General features: G+C 48.3%; 1 protein-coding gene across 1 annotated transcript in view; it reads left to right on the top strand.

The window, feature by feature from the left end:
* POLN (DNA polymerase nu) overlaps window positions 1-20816 on the top strand; it is a 2689548-nt gene that overhangs the window by 579823 nt on the left and 2088909 nt on the right. The window lies entirely within an intron of this gene.

Raw genomic sequence — 20816 nt, forward strand, 5'->3', positions numbered from 1 at the left:
AGATTTTACTCTTTATAGGCAGTCTGTCACCAGTGTCCACCTCATGGGTGGACCAGTCTGTCTGACTGGGGGTCAGAGAGAACATATGTCTGAAGGATTGAAGAACCTGTTTGCAATCCTTCTGTTGATGTTCAGAGAGGCTGTCAGAAAAGACCACACCATCTACTGACCCATCATCAGGGTTCTGAGTGAGCAGGTCTGGGAGAGGGTCACTCTCTACCTTCTGTCCCTCATCTGTGGCCATGAGCAAGCCCATATCCGCCTTGTCAACATATGCCTTGAGCCTGTTAACATGAAGCACCCTGTGGGGGCTCCTGGGAGTTCCAAGGTCCACCAGGTAGGTGACCTCTCCCTTTTGCTCAATGATGGTGTGGGGTCCAGACCATTTGTCTTGGAGAGCTGCTGGGGCCACTGGCTCCAACACCCACACCTTCTGTCCTGGCTGGTAAACAGTTAGGACAGCCTTTTGGTCATGCCAAGCTTTTTGAAGTTCTTGGCTGGCCTCAAGGTTTTTGGTTGCCTTCTCCATGTACTCTGCCATCCTGGAGCGGAGACCAAGTACATAGTCCACTATGTCAAGCTTAGGCTTTTTGAGAGGTAACTCCCATCCTCCCTTCACAAGACATAGGGGTCCTCTTACAGGATGCCCAAACAGAAGCTCAAAAGGGCTGTAGCCAACCCCCTTCCATGGGACCTCTCTGTAAGCAAACAGGAGGCAGGGTAAAAGAATGTCCCGTATTCGCCTAAGCTTTTCAGGTAACCCTGTTATCATCCCTTTCAGGGTCTTGTTGAATCTCTCCACAAGCCCATTGCACTGTGGGTGATAGGGTGTGGTAAATTTGTAATTTACACCACACTCCTTCCACATTGCAGTCAAGTATCCTGACATGAAGTTTGCACCTCTGTCAGAGACAACCTCCTTAGGAAACCCCACTCTGGAGAAAACTCCAAGTAGGGCCCTGGCCACAACAGGAGCTGTAGTGGTCCTAAGGGGAATAGCTTCTGGATACCTGGTGGCATGATCCACTACCACCAGTATAAATCTGTGCCCAGATGCTGTTGGGGGGTCCATTGGTCCAACAATGTCAATCCCCACTCTTTCAAAGGGTACCCCCACAACAGGTAGTGGTATAAGGGGGGCCTTTGTTGTGCCACCTGATTTGCCACTGGCTTGACAGGTGACACAGGAGCGACAAAACTCTTTGGTGTCCTCAGACATGTGTGGCCAGTGAATGTGAGGGACAAGCCTGTCCCAAGTCTTGTTCTGGCCTAAGTGTCCTGCAAGGGGAATCTCATGGGCTAAGGTAAGAAGAAAACCTCTTAGAGACAAGGGGATGACCAGCCTCCTGGTAGCACCAGGCTTGGGGTCTCTTGCTTCAGAGTATAGGTGTCCTTCATCCCATTACACCTTGTGGGTACCTGTAGCATTCCCTGCAGCCTCAGCAGCAGCTTGCTGTCTGAGGGGTTCAAGGGAGGAACAGTCTAACTGTGCCTGCCTCAAGTCTGCCCTGGAAGGTCCCCCTGTCCCAAGAAACTCAACCTGTTCAGGTTCAAGTTCTTCTAGGACAGTTCCTTCTGGGGTCTTTGGGTCAGCCTCCTGAGAGGGCTGGTCCTCACCCTGAGGCAGGGGGGAAGGCACTGCCTTAACCCTACTGCTCTTCCTCTTGGGTGGTGTCTGGTGCATTGTTCCAGGATCCAGCACCTGTTCAGCTGGGCATTTTCTGGCCTGTGACCTGGTCACAGCAAGGACATGTGCTGAAAAACCTAACATTTCCACATGAGTCCTATACTCCACTTCTGACCATAAGGACGATTCCAAATCATTGCCCAAAAGACATTCCACTGGGAGGTCTGAACTAACTACAACCCTTTTGAGGCCAGTTACCCCTCCCCAGGAGAAGTTAACAACTGCCATACTGTGATTGGTAGTGACGTTGCTAGCATTGGTCACTAGGTAGTCTGAACCTAGTACGATCTGATCAGGGTCCACAAAGGCTGGTGTCACCATAGTGACACTGGCACATGTGTCCCTGTAGGCCTGAGCCATTTTTCCATTGATCAAAGGCGTTTGCGTGTACTTGCCCAGAGTACTGGGGCTTACAGTAGGGGTCAAATCCATGTCCCCACTGCAAACAAGAACAGCCTGAGTAGGTATTCTGACTAAGTCAGAACCCACCTCAGTTCCCAGGGTTAACCCAACTATAGCCTTGGGGGGTACACTACCACTACTAACTGTACTAGGGGGTGCAGGTGCCTTAGGGGCAGTAGTGGTAGGAGCTGAGCCTTTCTTGGTGCACTCACTAAAACAGTGAGTCTTACTTTTACAGTATTGGCACCATGGTTTCTTCTGACCATCATTCTTCTTCTTTTGGGAATTCTGGGACCCACCCTCCTTAGATTGTTGGGGCCCTGTTGAAGACTTCTGGTCATTTTGTTGATTCTGATTACTACCCTTTTGGTCTGCTTTCTTCTGGCCACCACCCTGGTTCTGGTTCTGCTGCTTAACCCTGTAGGTATACTATATCTATAGCAAAGGGTGATTACACCACCTTGCCCCAGCTGTGTTACCAGCCAGTTGTGTCTGTTTAGATGGCCAGCCAGGGGTGGCATAATACATGCTGCAGCCCCTGGTATGGTAGTCCTTGGGTGCACTTATGCCCTGGGTACCTATGGTACACTGTACAAGGACTTATAAGAGTGGCCCAATACCAATTGGTAAATGCACCTAAAGTACATGTATGTCAATTTAGAGAGAGAACAGCTAGGCTGTGGGTCTGATTAGCAAGCCTACAGCCAGGGAAAGTCGTAAACCAGTGAAGCAAAAAGCAAAAATCTGGGGTGACCATAGGATTGCAGACCCTACTCTCCTACAGTGCCTCCACTGCCTCGGCGTCGATCATGACGACAAGACCTGCTCCGACTGTCGGGCCTTAACCTCGAAGGCTAGGCGGGAGCGGTCCCGCAAGCGGCTCGAGCTCCGACAGTCGGCCCCGCGCCGTGAGAGGTCCCGGTCCGGACGGAGGTCGAGGGACCGGTCGCTGGGGCGGATCCATCATAGCTCCGGGAGTCGACATCACTCCTCCGGGTCGAAGTCGTCGCCAGGTAAGCACAAGAAGTCAAAGAGACGTCATCGCTCTTCCGACTTCCCCCGACACTCGCGCGATGTGGCCGGGGGTTCGGGGGACACCTCCCACGCGGCTCCGTCGGAGTCGCGGGTGTAGCGACCTGCCCCATACCCTCCGGTCCCTGGGCAGCAAGCGACGCGGGAGGAGATCGAGCGTTTCCTCATGGCCATGAGGTCCCTCTCTCCTCCGATGGGTTCCGCGGTGCCTTCGGGCCCAGCGGACCCGTCTGGGGGCCCTAGCGGGTCAGGTGCTTCGCCCCAACGCCGCCGGGTGCTTCGGCCCGACGCCGCCGGCGCCTTCGGGCCCAGCGCCGCAGGGCCCCACTGGATCCGCTTCTGGATCCGGATAGTCGCCGGTCGATCTGCCGACGTCACCGGTCCACAGGTGTCACCTCTGGCGCCGTCCTCGGGCGGCGCCGTCCCCAATACCTCCCTCAACCCGGTTCCGGCGTCGGAGCGGCGCTGCTGGGCGCCGCTCTCGACGCCGCTTTGGGAGTTTAACTTTAATGAACCGGCCTCGTCCTTTGACAACCCTGATTATCAGGAGATGGGTGAAGAGTAGTATTGGGAGGGGTCTGAGGACCCTCTGACACGTGAGTGTCAGTCCCAGGAGGACTGGACAGGTGGACTTGGGGATGCCAGTGGTCTGGACACTTCACCAGACACTGGTTTTGCCTCCCCCCCTACCGTTTCTACGGAGGAGGGGGCAACCTTCAGAGTGGTGTTGACGTGGGCAGCCAAGGCCTTGGGCCTTGAGCTCCCCGTCGCGGCCGTGAGGACTAACCTCCTCACTGAGGTCCTTAAACCGCAGTCAAGCTCAACAGAGCCTCTGCTGCCATTTAATGAGGCCTTGACAGACGTTCTTTTGGGCACTTGGTCCAGGCCCTCTACAGGCCAGCCTGTAGATAGGAACATGGTCAGACGCCACCGCCCGGCCCCGGGCGACCCTTGTTTCCTGTCCACCCACCCCACCTCCGAGAGCCTGGTCATCCAGGCCTCTAATTCCCAGACCGCATTCCGTCGACTTCGCCTGATCGGGAATCCAAGAGGTATGAGAATTATGGAAAGAAAATATTCTCCTCCCTTAGTTTGGGACTGCGGTCTTCCAACACCGCATGCCTCTTGGGCCGTTACACCCACTCCCTGTGGGACACGGTCGTGGACGTGCTGCCACAATGCCCAACGGAGGTCAAGGCTAAACTCGCCCAAGCCCTTGCGGAGGGTCGAGATGTGGCACGTTTCTCCATCCGGTGTGGGCTGAGCGATGGCAACGACGGTGGCGATTCGTCGCCATGCCTGGTTGAGGTCCGCCAACTTTTCGGCCAATGTCCAGAATACCCTCATGGACATGCCGTTTGATGGCCGTCGCCTGTTTGGCGACAAGGCAGACCATGCGCTTGAGCGCTTTAAGGACTCCAGGGCTACGGCCCAGTCCTTGGGCCTCTCGGCCCCGCGCCAGCAAACGGGTGCCTTTTGCTCCTTTTGTGGCCAAGGAAGGGGCGCCCCCACACGTGCTGCCAGCCACGCACCGCAGACTAACCTCCAACGCGGTGGCGGCCGTGGAAATCGCCATGGAGGCGGTCGGGGACCACGGCGAGGCCAGTCCACACCTTCCCCCGCAGCATCCGCCTCAAAACCCTCCTAGTCCGTGCTTTCAGGCCCATGTGACGACAGTGGGGGGCAGGGTTCGCCATCACCACTCCCACTGGCACACTGTCACATCGGACAGGTGGGTGCTGCAAATCATCTCAAGGGGCTACTCCCTCCCCTTCGAGACGACCCCTCAAGCCATGCCACCGCAATACCACCGCGTATCAGGGGATCATCTGCTGCTTCTGCAGGAGGAAGTTACGGCCCTCTTGGCCAAGGGAGCCATCGAGCGTGTTCCTGGGCCAGAAGTAGGGTGTGGTTGCTACTCCCACTACTTTCTGGTACCCAAGAAGGGCAAAGGGGGCCTACGCCCTATCTTGGACCTACGGAACGTCAAGGGCTTCCTCCGGAAGGAGAAGTTCAAAATGCTGACACTGGCTCAGGTCTTGTGCAAAAACAACAATTGATGGACAGAATGCAGAACAATGTCATACATTCACCCCAGTACAGAGATCTAGGCCTAAATCCATCGTTTTTTTGCACTCCACACCACCCCAGGTCAGACATGGCCATATGCAAATCAGCCTTGACCCTGTGCCTCATGGGAACAGTCCAGCCCGAACTGCCAAGCCATGTCTTTCCTGGACCGGAATCAAGCATCCAAGGACCGGTTTCTGGCTATCAGCCGTCATCAGCCTGGATAGCTTGACTCCAGTGGTGTGGAGAGCATGGGACTCACGTCTGAGCAGACCCATCCCACTCGGGGCGACAAATGCAAAAACAACAATTGATGGACAGAATGCAGAACAATGTCATACATTCACCCCAGTACAGAGATCTGGGCCTAAATCCATCGTTTTTTTTGCACTCCACACCACCCCAGGTCAGACATGGCCATATGAAAATCAGCCTTGACCCTGTGCCTCATGGGAACAGTCCAGCCCGAACTGCCAAGCCATGTCTTTCCTGGACCGGAATCAAGCATCCAAGGACCGGTTTCTGGCTATCAGCCGTCATCAGCCTGGATAGCTTGACTTCAGTGGTGTGGAGAGCATGGGACTCACGTCTGAGCATACTCATCCCACTCGGGGCGACAAATGCAAAAACAACAATTGATGGACAGAATGCAGAACAATGTCATACATTCACCCCAGTACAGAGATCTGGGCCTAATTCCATCGTTTTTTTGCACTCCACACCATCCCAGGTCAGACATGGCCATATGCAAATCAGCCTTGACCCTGTGCCTCATGGGAACAGTCCAGCCCGAACTGCCAAGCCATGTCTTTCCTGGACCGGAATCAAGCATCCAAGGACCGGTTTCTGGCTATCAGCCATCATCAGCCTGGATAGCTTGACTCCAGTGGTGTGGAGAGCATGGGACTCACGTCTGAGCATACCCATCCCACTCGGGGCGACAAATGCGAAAACAACAATTGATGGACAGAATGCAGAACAATGTCATACATTCACCCCAGTACAGAGATCTGGGCCTAAATCCATCGTTTTTTTGCACTCCACACCACCCCAGGTCAGACATGGCCATATGCAAATCAGCCTTGACCCTGTGCCTCATGGGAACAGTCCAGCCCGAACTGCCAAGCCATGTCTTTCCTGGACCGGAATCAAGCATCCAAGGACCGGTTTCTGGCTATCAGCCGTCATCAGCCTAGATAGCTTGACGCCAGTGGTGTGGATAGCATGGGACTCACGTCTGAGCATACCCATCCCACTCGGGGTGACAAATGCAAAAACAACAATTGATGGACAGAATGCAGAACAATGTCATACATTCACCCCAGTACAGAGATCTGGGCCTAAATCCATCGTTTTTTTGCACTCCACACCACCCCAGGTCAGACATGGCCAAATACAAATCAGCCTTGACCCTGTGCCTCATGGGAACAGTCCAGCCCGAACTGCCAAGCCATGTCTTTCCTGGACCGGAATCAAGTATCCAAGGACCGGTTTCTGGCTATCAGCCGTCATCAGCCTGGATAGCTTGACTCCAGTGGTGTGGAGAGCATGGGACTCACGTCTGAGCATACCCATCCCACTCGGGGCGACAAATCCAAAAACAACAATTGATGGACAGAATGCAGAACAATGTCATACATTCACCCCAGTACAGAGATCTGGGCCTAAATCCATCGTTTTTTTGCACTCCACACCACCCCAGGTCAGACATGGCCATATGCAAATCAGCCTTGACCCTGTGCCTCATGGGAACAGTCCAGCCCGAACTGCCAAGCCATGTCTTTCCTGGACCGGAATCAAGCATCCAAGGACCGGTTTCTGGCTATCAGCCGTCATCAGCCTAGATAGCTTGACGCCAGTGGTGTGGATAGCATGGGACTCACGTCTGAGCATACCCATCCCACTCGGGGCGACAAATGCAAAAACAACAATTGATGGACAGAATGCAGAACAATGTCATACATTCACCCCAGTACAGAGAACTGGGCCTAAATCCATTGTTTTTTTGCACTCCACACCACCCCAGGTCAGACATGGCCAAATACAAATCAGCCTTGACCCTGTGCCTCATGGGAACAGTCCAGCCCGAACTGCCAAGCCATGTCTTTCCTGGACCGGAATCAAGTATCCAAGGACCGGTTTCTGGCTACAGCCGTCATCAGCCTGGATAGCTTGACTCCAGTGGTGTGGAGAGCATGGGACTCACGTCTGAGCATACCCATCCCACTCGGGGCGACAAATCCCAAAACAACAATTGATGGACAGAATGCAGAACAATGTCATACATTCACCCCAGTACAGAGATCTGGGCCTAAATCCATCGTTTTTTTGCACTCCACACCACCCCAGGTCAGACATGGCCATATGCAAATCAGCCTTGACCCTGTACCTTTGTTAAGCCCACGGCATGTATTAGTCCGGACGACTTCTCACAGACTTTGTGTGATGAGGTCTCTCTCTATTTTGAGAATAAAATCTACTCCATCTATGGAAAAATCTTAACATCCCAAAAGCAAAAAGGTATCCTAAAAGTTCCCTCCTCAATTAATAACATCAATTCCTCGTTGACTGCCTTTCCTCAAATAATTAATAGTAAAGATCTCCAACTATTGATTACCCATGTAAAAACTGGGTCCCCTGATGATCTCCTCCCCGCCAAAATCATAGCCCCTTTGAGTACTCTGCTGGGACCTTACATTCAAGATGTTATAAACCAGTCTTTAATGAAGGGACACGTGCCAAATGATTGGAAGAGAGCGGTGGTGAACCCCATCCGTAAGAACGCTGCCCTCCCTTGGACGGAGCTTGCCAACCTCCGGCCCATCTCTCTCTTGCCATACCTCAGCAAACTAGCCAAGAAACATGTCAATACGCACCTGTCCAATTACATCGAGGCAGCGGGCGGCCTAGACCACTCTCAATCTGGTTTTAGGCCAAATCATAGCACAGAGTCAGCCCTCCTTTCAGTGACTGATAACATCAGGATGTCACTTGATGGGGGGGGGCTCAGTGATTCTGGTGCTATTAGATTTGTCCGCTGCCTTCGACACGGTGTCGCATGTAATACTTCTCGACCGTCTGAGGGAGATGGGAATAGGAGGGACCGCCATGTCATGGCTGGAAAGCTTTCTCACGGGCCGCCAACAGGGTGTCAAGTTGGGCTCCCACAAATCCATCTGTAGGGAGCTCACTAAGGGAGTGCCACAGGGCTCGTGTTTGAGCCCCACGCTCTTTAACGTGTACGTGGCCCCCTTGGCGGACATAATAAGATCTCATGGGTTCACTCCAATCTCTTACGCCGATGACACCCAGTTGCTGTTCCCCTTCCAAACTCTTACGCCGACAATAATGCAGTCCTTTGCAGACGGGATGAGAGCTGTAGCGGATTGGATGGCCCAGAACTTTCTCCAATGCAACGTGGCTAAAACCGAAGTCATGTTGTTTGGAGGGGCCACTCTACTATGGTCCCCAGATTGGTGGCCCCTGGAGTTGGGACCGGTTCCCGCCCCAAAGCAGACCGTTAAAAATCTGGGAGTGCGTCTGGACCAAGCATTGTTACTGAAAGATCACGTCAACCAAATCACTGGAACTTGCTTCCGGGTAATTGGGCTGCTTCGGCGTATCTTTCCCTTCCTGCCTGACATCCACAGGAAGACGTTGGTACAGACATTAGTCATCAACAGGATGGACTACTGCAACGGACTTCTCATTTCGGCCAATCAGGAACAAATGGATAAACTGCAGGTGATACAAAATACTGCAGCAAGACTCATCGTGAACGCCCAACCACGCACCCCATCACGTCCCCTTCTTTCTCATCTCCACTGGCTTCCAGTGAGAAAACGTGTCAATTTTAAAACATGTTGTATAATGCACAAGTGCATTTATGGATCAGGACCTAAATATCTAAAAGATATATTTGTACTGTACACACCCGGCCGCGTCTTGCGTTCCAGTAATTCCCAGATGCTTCAGGTGCCAAAAGTGAAGAGAGCCAGACAAGGAGGTCGGGCTCTCTCTCTCAAAGGTCCAGTTCTGTGGAATTCCCTACCTGCACAGTTGAGACATACCACCAATCTTCTTTCCTTTCGAAAGAAATTAAAAACATATCTTTTTACTCAGGCCTAGTAATTCATCTTCCATACTGCAGTATTGTCCTTGTCTGTCAACACAACACCACAACGGAAGCAAAAGCGTGGAGATACCCCTTCGGGGCTGATTCAGGCGCTCTACAAATACATAAATAAATAAATAAATAAATAAATAAACAGTCCAGCCCGAACTGCCAAGCCATGTCTTTCCTGGACCGGAATCAAGCATCCAAGGACCGGTTTCTGGCTATCAGCCGTCATCAGCCTGGATAGCTTGACTCCAGTGGTGTGGAGAGCATGGGACTCACGTCTGAGCATACCCATCCCACTCGGGGCGACAAATGCAAAAACAACAATTGATGGACAGAATGCCGAACAATGTCATACATTCACCCCAGTACAGAGATCTGGGCCTAAATCCATCGTTTTTTTGCACTCCACACCACCCCAGGTCAGACACGGCCATATGCAAATCAGCCTTGACCCTGTGCCTCATGGGAACAGTCCAGCCCGAACTGCCAAGCCATGTCTTTCCTGGACCGGAATCAAGCATCCAAAGACCGGTTTCTGGCTATCAGCCGTCATCAGCCTGGATAGCTTGACTCCAGTGGTGTGGAGAGCATGGGACTCACGTCTGAGCATACCCATCCCACTCGGGGAGACAAATGCAAAAACAACAATTGATGGACAGAATGCAGAACAATGTCATACATTCACCCCAGTACAGAGATCTGGGCCTAAATCCATCGTTTTTTTGCACTCCACACCACCCTTGGATGCTTGATTCGGTCTGGGACAGACATGGCCTGGTAGTTCAGACTGGACTGTTCCCATGAGGCACAAAGTCAGAGCTGATTTGCATATAGCCATTGTCTAACCCAGGGTGGTGTGGAGTGCAAAAAAACGATGAATTTAGGCCCAGATCCTTGTACTGGGATGAATGTATGACATTGTTCTACATTCTGTCCATCAACTGTGTTTTTTGCAATTTTCACCCCGAGTGGGCTGGGTATGCTCAGACGTGAGTCCCAGGCTCTCCACACCACTGGAGTCAAGCTATCCAGGCTGATGAAGGCTGATAGCCAGAAACCGGTCCTTGGATGCTTGATTCCGGTCTGGGAAAGACATGGCTTGGTAGTTCGGACTGGACTGTTCCCATGAGGCACAGGGTCAGAGCTGATTTGCATATAGCCATTGTCTAACCCAGGGTGGTGTGGAGTGCAAAAAAACGATGGATTTAGGCCCAGATCCTTGTACTGGGATGAATGTATGACATTGTTCTACATTCTGTCCATCAACTGTGTTTTTTGCAACTGGCTCAGGTCTTAGCTGCCCTGGACTCAGGAGACTGGATGGTAGCGTTGGACTTGCAGGACGCTTATTTCCACATCCCCGTCCTGCCGGCCCACCGGCGCTACCTGCGGTTCACGGTAGGCCACGAGCACTTTCAGTTTACCGTGCTCCCCTTCGGCCTTACCAGCGACCCACGGGTGTTCACGAAAGTGATGGCGTTGGTCGCAGCTCATCTGCACAGGTTAGGGGTTTCAGTCTTCCCCTACATCCACGACTGGTTGTTGAAGGCGGGCTCGCCCCAGACAGTCGTCAGCCTCCTCCAGACGACGGCGGATCTCCTGCACCTGCTGGGGTTCTCCATCAACGTGCCGAAGTCACACCTGTGTCCCTCTCAAAAGCTCCTCTTCATCGTAGCGGTTCTCGACTCGGAGCAGTTTCGGGTTTATCCCCCCGAGCAGCGGGTTCGGGATATTCAGGCTCTGATTCCGATCTTTCAGCCTTTATCCCGAGTCTCGGTCAGGTTGACGCTGCGGCTTCTGGGGCTGATGGCTTCCTGCGTCCTTCTGGTGCATCACGCCCGTTGGCGGATGCGGGCTCTGCAGTGGGACCTGAAGTTTCAGTGGGCCCAGCATCAGGGCAACCTGTCCGACTATGTCCTGATCTCAGAGGGCACTGCGAGACAGCTGCAGTGGTGGCTCACGGCCGGCGATTGGGTCAGCGGCAGATCCCTCTCCCTTCCCCAACCGGAGCACGTAGTTGTGACAGACGCGTCCCTCCAGGGCTGGGGAGGCCTCATGGGAGAGGCGGAGATCAGAGGCCACTGGTCTCTGGCGGAGTCCCGGCTCCATATCAACCTTTTGGAGCTGCGAGCGATTCGTCTTGCACTGAAGGCATTCCTCCCCTCTGTCCGAGGGAGTGTAGTGCAGGTGTTCACGGACAACACCACCGCCATGTGGTACTGCAACAAACAGGGCGGGGTGGGGTCGTGGACCCTATGCCAAGAGGCTCTGCGCCTCTGGCAATGGCTGGAACATCAGGGCGTGACCCTGGTGGTTCAACACCTGGCACGTTCTCTGAACGCCAGGGCGGACAAACTCAGCCGTCGGTGCATGATGGATCACGAATGGCGTCTGAACTCGGACGTGGCGCAAGGCCTCTTTCAGCAGTGGGGAGAGCATTGGTTAGATCTATTCGCCATAGAAGAGAACGCGCAATGTCTTCAGTTCTGCGCGTTGGAATTTCCAAGGCGGCACTCGCTCGGAGACGCTTTTCGTCGCGAGTGGAGTTGCGGTCAGTTGTACGCCTTTCCGCCTATACCACTTCTGCCCAGAGTGTTGAAGAAGATCAAACGGGACCGGGCCCAAATCATCCTTGTGGCTCCGGACTGGGTACAAAGGTACTGGTATCCCGAGCTACTCAGTATGTCAGTCGATCCCCCGGTTCGTCTGCCTCTTCAGGAGGACCTTCTGTCGCAGCAGCAGGGGACGGTCCTCCACCCGAACCTGTCCAGTCTCCACCTCGATGCTTGGAGATTGAGCGGCAACAGTTGTGGCCATTTGACTTGCCTCCTGAAGTCTGTAATATCATTCTGGCCAGCCAGGCGTCCCTCCACAAAGTCAGTATATGCCTGCAGGTGGAACAGATTTGTGGCATGGTGCACAGCAAAGGCTGTGGACCCTCTCTCTGCCCCCCTTTCTGAGGTTCTTCTCTTCCTTCTTTCTCTTGCCCAGCAGGGCTCTGCTCTGGGCACTGTCAAGGGCTACCTTTCTGCCCTTTCAGCCTTCCTCAGGCTGCCTGATCAGCCATATTTGTTCAAGTCCCCTATTGTAAATCGTTTTCTGAAAGGCATCACACACACGTTTCCACCTGTTTCCTTCGTGATGCCTCAGTGGGACTTGAACCTGGTTCTTACTTTTCTGATGTGCGCTCCCTTTGAGCCACTTCACAACTGTCCTATCCGCCTTCTTACTCTGAAGACTGCTTTCCTGGTTGCCATCACCTCTGCCAGGAGAGTGAGTGAGCTCCAGGCTCTATCCTCTAAACCTCCTTTCCTTTCTGTCCATCCGGACAAGGTTGTGTTGCGGATGAAACCCTCTTTCCTGCCCAAGGTAGTCACAGCCTTCCACATCGGGCAGTCCATCACCTTGCCCACCTTCTTTCCGACTCCGCATCCCTCGAAAGAGGAAGAGTGGCTCCACCGTCTGGACCCAAAACGTGCGCTCTCATTCTATCTGGATCACACACGCCAGTTCCGGGTGGATGACCAACTCTTTGTTGGTTACGTGGGCGCTAAGAAAGGACGGGCGGTGCACAAACGGACCATCTCTCGGTGGATCGTGTTGTGCATCCAAGCGTGCTACTCTTTGGCTAAAAAGGAACCTCCTGTTGGGCTGAGGGCCCATTTCTCGGGCCACGGCGACTACTACTGCCCTGGGCCGAGGAGTCCCCTTGCAGGACATCTGTCAGGCAGCTACGTGGGCCTCGCTGCACACGTTCGCAAGGCACTACTGCCTGGACAGCCAAGTCCGGAGGGATGGCTTCTTTGGCCGTTCCGTCCTCCAGGACTTTCTGGTGTGATTATTGGTTCGCAGACCCACCACCGGGTTGGTATTGCTGGTGTTAAGAATTCACCTATGACGACATGATCTTGTACAATTTATTGTATAACTTGGAGTAGTATCCATAAGAAACCTTGGTAAAGAATGATGTGATTTTGGTTTTGCCAAGGCTTGTTGTTTCTTCTGGAAATTCCAATGCTTGTTGATTTCTGAGCTAAAGTCTTCAGGCACATTAAGCATAAACTTCAGTACACGTTCCTAACTGCAATCAATCTCCACGTGTCTCGTGTAGCCAACGCCCTGCTCACAGACTATATAAGCACCCTCACTCCCTGCCCGGACGCTTCGCTTTGTCGCAACAACGTCTCAGCGAGAGTTCCTAAGCTTTCCTCCTGACTTCGCCTGTTCCTAGAGCCTTGTGACGATCCCGTCAGGCTTCCGCCCTTCTCCCCGTCTTCCAGCGTTCCCTCACTTCCTTCATCGTGACTTCTCCTTACCTGGTCCGCGATCGCTGCTGAAGTCCTCGGCGTTTGTCCGGTTTCCAGTTTCCTTGCCAGTCTCTTCACCGGCACAGTTTCCAGCGTCGATTACGAGCTCAGCTTCCTTCCAGCAACTTCCGGTGACCACCTGAAAGAGAAAGTAAGATCTTTACTGATATCTAAGCAAGAGGGTTCAAAAACAAACAAACATTGATAACTGTAACAAGTAGTTTTTGGTTCAACTTTTAAAAGGAGTATTAAGTAATGACTTTTGATCACATTTGTTGGGTGTTTTAGAGGAACTTTGAGCAAGACAATTCAGACAATTCAAACCCAATAAAGCATTGGCAAAGACAGATCAAAGTAAATGCAGTGACAGGAAACTGCAGCCTCTTTTGTTTTAGAAAAGACTTTTAGAGATAATCATTGGCAAAAGCAAAAGCTGTTGTACAGTTGATATTAGGATTTCATATGTCTGATATTTGAAACTGCACTCTAGAAAGCTACAGAGGCTGTTTTGACAATTCCTTAAGATAGATGCTTGCATGTTCTTTTCTTTGTTTTTTCTTTTCTTTTTATTTCAAAATACAGAACCCCACTTTAAAGATTTCAACTTACATTGGCAAGGTAAGATAAGTGTGTAGTGTCACGTTCCTAATCAAACACTAATCACTAACCTAAGTTAATTCACCTCTTTCCTGGAATACTTTGAACTGATGATATTTTGCATTTATTTGAAAGGTTTGAAGCCTTAGAAAAACTCCTGCCAATTGTAGAAGTGTCAGAAAGGGCCATTTCTTGAATGGTATGTGCTAAACAATCTTTGACATTTGATGTCATTTAAAAGGAATCAAAATACATATTGAATGTGATCATATGGTATATAGTGACAGCTAACAGAGTCCTGAAGAAGAGGCCCTGAACACTTCAAGAGAGAAAGCTTCGCTGTCATCTCTAGAAGAGATCCAGTGTGTGCATTGTTTTCTCTGTCCACTTCCCCTTTCCCTTAGGGATTAGTCATTTGGTTAAGAGTTTCTAAAATCTTGCTAATTGGCTGGTCCACGAGAGAGTTGGGAATTTGCGTTGCCAAGAAGGAGACAACAGGAACCTCGTGAGCATCGTCTTGACAGAAAGCGAAGCCACACATTCTCTTGTTTCCTTCTGGTGACGCAACTACGTTTAGAGAATAGTCAAAATGGAGATAGATCAGTTAACTCAGTTATTACAGAATATGACCGAAGAGATGCAGGAACTGCGTCAAGAAAACCAAGCACTCAGGCATGAATTAGATAAAACAAAAACAGAATTTACAACGTGGCGAGAGGCAGCTGAAGATAGACGTCCCATATTGACCCCTCCTAAGTTTGGTGTTTCTAATTTAGCTCCTCAGACCATTTCAGGACAGAGTACCAATCAACCAGTACAGGTCACTGTTGTAGCCCCTCAACCTATTCCTCTTGCCAATCCAGAAAGGTTCACCGGAGATTCCAATCGTTACAATTCTTTCATGAGTCAGTGTCAGTTGCACTTTATGTGCAAACCACAAATCTTTAATACTGATACTTCAAAGGTAGCTTTCATTATATCATATTTAGGTGGTGTAGCTTCAAATTGTGCCATGCCTCTTGTGGATTCAAATGATCCAGTGATACATAATCTGAGAAATTTTAAAACTGCAATGTCCAGTCTTTTTGCCAAGCATGTATTTTTACAGGCATCTGATAACGAGCTACTTAATCTCCGGCAAGGTTCAAAAGACTTGATAACATATGTCACTAGTTTTAACAGACTGCTAGCCGAAACCAGGTGGCCTGTAGAAAAGAGAATTTCATTATTCTACAAAGGCCTTAGTGACAATTTAAAAGATTCTTTGGCTCACATAGTAGATTTACCTAATGACTTTTCCGATTTCCAAAATTTGGTAGTTAAATTAGATCACAGATTAGGTGAAAGAAAAAATGAAAGACCAAAAACTGATATCAGGCAATTACATTTCAAATCAGAACGCAGAGAAGTTGAGGATAAAAATGCACAAGTAGAGCCCATGCAAATAGGTGGAATAAAGGTTCCTCTTACTCAAGAGGAAAAAGATCGTAGGCCAAAAGGAAACTTATGTTTGTATTGCGGCAAATCTGGGCATTTCGCTAAAGACTGTCCAGTTAAACCAGTTAAGAAAAAAGTTATGGTAATTGCATCTGAATCTTCTCAGTTCTCGGAAAACTAACTATCTCGGGGAACAAAGAGATCGACTCCTCGGGAGATTCAAGTTTGATGATCTCACAATATGCAACCAGTATGACTTATCACATACCAAGGCATTTCACAATAAGAATCATTTTTAATTTGTCTAATCAACAAAGATACAGTATTCTCATTCTTATTGACTCTGGGGCAACAGAGAATTTTTTTGATTTAAATTTGGCTCGGAAACTAAACTTAACTCAAGTCCCCAAGAAGGAACCTGAACCTGTGAGAGCTGTTGATGGTTCAGCGCTTTCTTCAGGATTAATTCGGTTTCATACTACGCCTCTGATTCTTGTGACTGACAATGGTCATACAGATTTAACTACTTTTGATCTTATTGATACTCCTACCTTTGGAGTCATTTTGGGAATTCCTTGGCTTGAACTTCACAACCCTAAGATTGACTGGATCAAGCGTACGGTAACATTAGATTCATCTTTTTGCAAAATTCATTGTTACCAGGAGACCAAAGATCCTGTAATGCCTTTATATTGTGCTACCTCTCATTGTGAACATGACTCAATACCCATGGAGTACTCAGATTTTGCTGATGTATTTGATCCCGTCAAAGCTACTAAATTACCCCCTCACAGAATTTACGACTGCCGAATCGACCTGATTCCAGGAGCTAAACTGCCCTGCAGTCGCATTTATGCTCTAACAGAACCAGAAAACCAATATTTACGTACGTACCTAGATGAATTATTGGAACTTGGTTTTAACCGACATTCTACTTCACCAGTGTCTTCTCCACTCTTTTTCGTGGCTAAGAAGACAGGTGATCTCAGGGCTTGCATAGACTTTCGCTCAGTCAATAAGGCAACTATTAAAAATCTATATCCATTGCCTTTGATTCCTATATTACTAGACCAGGTGAAAGGGTCAAGCATTTACACAAAACTGGATTTACGCGGAGCTTATCACCTGATCCGCGTAAAGGAAGGTGACGAGTGGAAGACCGCCTTCCGTACTAAATTTGGTCTTTTTGAGTATACAGTGATGCCATTTGGTCTTTGTAACGCTCCAGCAGCGTTCCAATACTTTATTAATGAGGTCTTGCATGACTTGTTGGATGTTTGCGTAATTGAATATATCAATGACATCTTGATATATTCAAAAAATCCTGAAGAACATACTGGATATGTTCGAGCTGTGCTTCAGAAGTTGAGAGACAATTCATTATTTGTTAAATTGGAGAAATGTGTTTTTAACACATCTAAAGTTGAGTTTCTAGGATATTGGTTGAGTCCTGAAGGAATCACAATGGACCCTAAAAAAGTTGACACCATTTTGAATTGGCCATCACCAACTTCTGTCAAAGAAATTCAACGAGTTTTAGGGTTTGCAAATTTTTACAGACGTTTCATTTCTCAATTTTCCAATATTGTTTCACCAATCACACAATTGTTACAAAAAGGTAAAAAGTTCATTTGGACCTCAGAAGCTGAAGCCGCCTTCCAAACCTTGAAAAAAGCTTTCACCACGGCACCAATTTTGGTGCATCTAGACTCTGACAGACCTTTCTTTGTGGAAGCGGATGCTTCTCAGACCGCCATAGGTGGAGTCTTGTTACAAAAAGATGTTACTACAGGTCATTTACATCCAATAGCTTTTTTCTCTCGAAAATTGCTGCCTGCAGAGCAACATTATACAATAGCTGAACGTGAGTTATTAGCTATTAAGGCCGTTCTCCAAGAATGGAGACATCATCTTTCAGGGGCTAAGCACACAGTAACCATCTACTCAGATCATAAGAATTTGCAGTTCTATTCAACAGTAAAAGAGTTTACACCTAGACAAATGCAGTGGCTGCAATTTTTCAGTGGATTTAATTTCATAATTACTTATCATCCAGGAGTTAAACAATTGCTTTCTGATACCTTTTCACGTTTAGTTTGTAAGAAAAATAACGATCAGTCAAGAGAATTACAGAGTATTATCCCAACAGAAAAGGTGTGTGCAAAAACTACCTCAGATGACTTTTTAGCCATATTAAAAAACAAGACACAAAAGATGGATCAACAACAATGGCTTTCACATAAACAAAACACTATTAGAGAAGGTTATTTTTTCTTTAAGAATAAATTGTTCATCCCAGATGAAGATTTGAGAACTCAAATAATGAAATGGAATCATGACATTGCAGCAGTTGCACACCCAGGCATTAATAAAACGTTAGAACTCTGTCAAAGGCACTTCTGGTGGAAGAATATGGGTCAAGATGTACGTCAGTACGTGCTTACTTGTCCTATCTGCACTCGACAAAAATCTTTACATACATCTCCAATGGGGTTATTACAACCTTTACCAATTCCACCATTTCCTTGGCACACTATAAGTGTGGATTTTGTTACAGATCTACCTAAGTCTCATGGGTTCACCACAATACTTGTAGTGATAGATTTCCTTTCAAAAATGGGACATTTCATTCCTCTGACTAAATTACCATCAGCTCCAGAATTAAGTAAAATTTTCCTGAATAATGTCATTAAACTTCACGGTTTTCCACAGAAAATTATTTCCGACAGGGGCCCTCAATTTGTTTCCAAGTTTTGGAAGCAACTAAATGATCAATTAGGGATAGAAATAGCTTTGTCATCTGCCTTTCACCCCCAAACGGACGGTCAAACAGAAAAAGTTAATCAATACTTGGAACAGAGTTTACGCTGTTTGACCTCTATAATGACCTCAAGTTGGGATGAAGCTCTACCTTTAGCCGAATTTGCCTACAATAATTCATTACATTCAGCTTTGGGTTGTTCACCTTTCTATTTTATTACTGGTCAACACCCACGATCGTTACCAATAATAATTCCAGATAAAGTTCAAAACATGCCAGCAGTTTCAGAAAGATTAACTAGCTTGCAAACTTTTCAGGAACAAGTTCGAAGATCTTTAGCCAAAAATAAAGAAAGAATGAAACAAGCAGCAGACCTTCATAGAATACCAGCACCTCAATATAAAGACGGAGATTTGGTCTGGTTATGAACTAAGAACACTCAGATAGAAGGCCCAAAAAAGTTGAAACCCCGATTCATTAGGACCTTTCCCTGTGGAAAAAATTATCAATCCAGTGTCTATTAAGTTAAAATTACCCCAAGATTATTCAATTCACCCAGTTTTTCACGTTTCCCTACTGAAACCCTATGATCCAGACACCAGACCAGATAATCCACCTCCTCCAATTGTGGTTGGGGACCATGTTGAATATGAAGTAGAAAGGATTGTAGATGCAAAACGTATTCGAGGTCGTCTGTTTTATTTGATAGCCTGGAAAGGGTATGATGCCTCAGAAAGATCTTGGGAACCTGAATCTAATGTACATGCTCCCCGATTGGTTTGTTTGTTTCATGCTCTGCATCCTCACAAACCAAGATCTGTGAGCCGACCTTTGGGGGGGAGAACTGTTAAGAATTCACCTATGACGACATGATCTTGTACAATTTATTGTATAACTTGGAGTAGTATCCATAAGAAACCTTGTTAAAGAATGATGTGATTTTGGTTTTGCCAAGGCTTTTTGTTTCTTCTGGAAATTCCAATGCTTGTTGATTTCTGAGCTAAAGTCTTCAGGCACGTTAAGCATAAACTTCAGTACACGTTCCTAACTGCAATCAATCTACACGTGTCTCGTGTAGCCAACGCCCTGCTCACAGACTATATAAGCACCCTCACTCCCTGCCCAAACGCTTCGCTTCATCGCAACAACGTCTCAGCGAGAGTTCCTAAACTTTCCTCCTGACTTCGCCTGTTCCCAGAGCCTTGTGAAGATCCCGTCAGGCTTCCGCCCTGCTACCCGTCTTCCAGCGTTCTCTCCCTTCCTTCATCGTTACTTCTCCTTACCTGGTCCGCGATCGCTGCTGAAGTCCTCGGCGTTTGTCCGGTTTCCAGTTTCCTTGCCAGTCTCTTCACCGGCACAGTTTCCAGCGTCGATTCCGAGCTCAGCTTCCTTCCAGCAACTTCCGGTGACCACCTGAAAGAGAAAGTAAGATCGTTACTGATATCTAAGCAACGAGGGTTCAAAAACAAACAAACATTGATAACTGTAACAAGTAGTTTTTGGTTCAACTTTGAAAAGGAGTATTAAGTAATGACTTTTGATCACATTTGTTGGGTGTTTTAGAGGAACTTTGAGAAAGACAATTCAGACAATTCGAACCCAATAAAGCATTGGCAAAGACAGATCAAAGTAAATGCAGTGACAGGAAACTGCAGCCTCTTTTGTTTCAGAAAAGACTTTTAGAGATAATCATTGGCAAAAGCAAAAGCTGTTGTACAGTTGATATTAGGATTTCATATGTCTGATATTTGAAACTGCACTCTAGAAAGCTACAGAGGGTGTTTTGACAATTCCTTAAGATAGATGCTTGCATGTTCTTTTCTTTGTTTTTTCTTTTCTTTTTATTTCAAAATACAGAACCCCACTTTAAAGATTTCGACTTACATTGGCAAGGTAAGATAAGTGTGTAGTGTCACGTTCCTAATCAAACACTAATCACTAACCTAAGTTAATTCACCTCTTTCCTGGAATACTTTGAACTGATGTTATTTTGGATTTATTTGAAAGGTTTGAAGCCTTAAAAAAAACTCCTGCCAATTGTAGAAGTGTCAGAAAGGGCCATTTCTTGAATGGTATGTGCTAAACAATCTTTGACATTTTATGTCATTTAAAAGGAATCAAAATACATATTGAATGTGATCATATGTTATATAGCGACAACTAACAGAGTCCAGATGAAGAGGCCCTGAACACTTCAAGAGAGAAAGCTTCGCTGTCATCTCTAGAAGAGATCCAGTGTGTGCATTGTTTTCTCTGTCCACTTCCCCTTTCCCTTAGGGATTAGTCATTTGATTAAGAGTTTTTAAAATCTTGCTAATTGGCTGGTCCACGAGAAAGTTGGGAATTTGCGTCGCCAAGAAGGAGGTAACAGGAACCTCGTGAGCATCGTCTTGACAGCTG

The sequence above is a fragment of the Lissotriton helveticus genome, chromosome 2_2 (assembly GCF_964261635.1).
Source record: "Lissotriton helveticus chromosome 2_2, aLisHel1.1, whole genome shotgun sequence".
Classification (NCBI taxonomy): domain Eukaryota; kingdom Metazoa; phylum Chordata; class Amphibia; order Caudata; family Salamandridae; genus Lissotriton; species Lissotriton helveticus.